The sequence below is a fragment of the Trachymyrmex cornetzi genome, unplaced genomic scaffold (assembly GCF_001594075.2).
Source record: "Trachymyrmex cornetzi isolate Tcor2-1 unplaced genomic scaffold, Tcor1.1 scaffold1020, whole genome shotgun sequence".
In the NCBI taxonomy this organism is placed as follows: domain Eukaryota; kingdom Metazoa; phylum Arthropoda; class Insecta; order Hymenoptera; family Formicidae; genus Trachymyrmex; species Trachymyrmex cornetzi.
The window spans coordinates 13247-15538 of NW_017295566.1; positions in this window are offsets into that span (position 1 = coordinate 13247).

Below are 2292 nucleotides of genomic sequence, written 5' to 3' on the forward strand. Positions count from 1 at the left end.
TATAGAACTCTTTGGGGGGCAAGCAGAACTCTCAAGAAAATAAAGGATTTAAAAAAAAAAAAAAATTTTTTTTCAAACAAAATTAATTTTTTTGTTTTCGATCTCAGCTGTTTCATTATTAAGGATTATCGTTAGAACTCTTTGACGGGCTATCAGAATTCATTACAAGATGCCAAAAATCTAAAAAAAATTTTTTTTCCATAATTTATTTTATTTGAAAATTTTTTTTTTGGAAATCCATTATTTTCTTGAGAGTTCTGTTTGCTCCCCAAAGGGTTCTAACGATTATCCTTAATAACCGATGCGCTGAAACCGAAATCTAAAAAGTTCTAGTTTGAAATTTCAACTTTAGAAATTTTCTATTCAAGGCTCTAGAACTTTTTTGTTTTCGATCTCAGCTGTTTCATTATTAAGGATTATCGTTAGAACTCTTCGGGGGGCAAACAGAACTCTTAAGAAAATAATGGATTTCCAAAAAAAAATTAAAAAAAAATTAATTATTGAAAATTAAACTTTTTTTTAGATTTTCGGCATCCTGTAATGAATTCTGACAGCCCCTTAAAGAGTTCTAACGATAATTCTTAATAATGAAACAGCTGAGATCGAAAACAAAAAAATTAATTTAAAAAAAAAATTTTTTTTTAGAAATCCTTTATTTTCTTGAGAGTTCTGCTTGCCCCCCAAAGAGTTCTATCGATTGTTCTATATGGATGAAAGTTCTAAAATGAATGATAAAGGAGTTATAGTCCTTCAAAGTTTCGGAATCGTGAAGTTGGCCCCCCCGATATTTCAAATGGTGTTTTCACCCCTTTAATCAACGGAACTATTTCTAAAATTGATAGAGAACTCTAGAATTCTTGGGGAGGCAACCAGAACTCTATTTATTTTTTCAATTTTTGAAAAAAGTGGGGCCAGCTTCACAGAGGTAAATAAATTAGCTAAACGATCCAGAACTTTAATTCTCCATTTTACATTAGTACTTTTGGAATATAACATTGTTATTAATTGTGCCACGGGGCTACCTTCATCATTATGTAACCTACAACATACATACCCAAAAACTTAGGTAATATTTTATGATCATCTTGCCAATGCACTATTACAATTTTATACAAGCACATCTAAGAAAAGTAGAGAATCTTCTTTCATATGTGGATCGATATGTGCCATTGCACAGCTCAGATGTCTCACAGTTGAATTGTGACGATGCCGAAAACGTGTTAATAAATTCTGGAAATACATTACAAGTTACATAATAATGTACGTACAAGATCGAATTATAACGCACTAAACAATTAGGTTTATGCGAGACATCAACATTCGATAATTGTTGAATTGAGCCTCCTCACCTCCTCGAGGTTGATAAAAAATAAAATAGACTCATTTGACGCATTTTTGCACTACATGAAAAATGTGTCGCTTTGCCCCGCGAACCGAGTTATTAATTGTTATTAATTAAAGTTGATAGATATCCAGATTGGGAAATCTGTTGCATCGATGGCATAGAGGGTTAAACAAATTTTCTGCTTTACAGACAAATATTTAACCAAGACAAATACTGTGCTGTAAAAATAAAAATTATATAGAAAATAATTTATATTCTTTAAAAACAAAGAATGTGTTTTTAAAACAGAGAATTTGTGTAATTGAAGCAGAAAATACTTATTCTAACTTCATTTACATGTTCTCATGTTCTTCTATGCCATCGATATGACGGATTTCCTAACCTAAACTATGTCACTTTAGGTTTGTTCAGTGATGGGAGCTGGCAAGAATTCGTCTGCTCTAGGAAACTTTGTGCGTATGCATAAAATGACATAGCAGCTCGATCTAATGACGGAGCAATACGGAATACGGGTGCTTTTGGAGCTCCTCTACATTTTTAGTGATCAACCGTCCCAAATTAGGCGGGACAATCTCAAGTTTTAACACTTTGTCCCGCTTTACAACGCGTTCCAAATTTTTTCCTAAATTAAGGTTATAATAATGAATTGTTTCTCTTTTAACCTCTTAGATACTGTACGTCATTATAGTGGTTTTCGCGAATGCTATCTCTCTGAACGATTATATTATTTTTTTAAAACCCTTTACATAAAAATATATATGAAAATTTATTATTATTCATGAACACACTGTTTCTTTAATAAAAACTTCCTTTTCTCTCTACAATTTTCTTAACATCGTTATTAGGGATCTTATAGTACCATACAATGGCTGCTTTCCTTTTAGGAGACACAAACCGACACAGTATAACACACTCAAACACAGTTTGCCACGCTTAAATGGAACGCG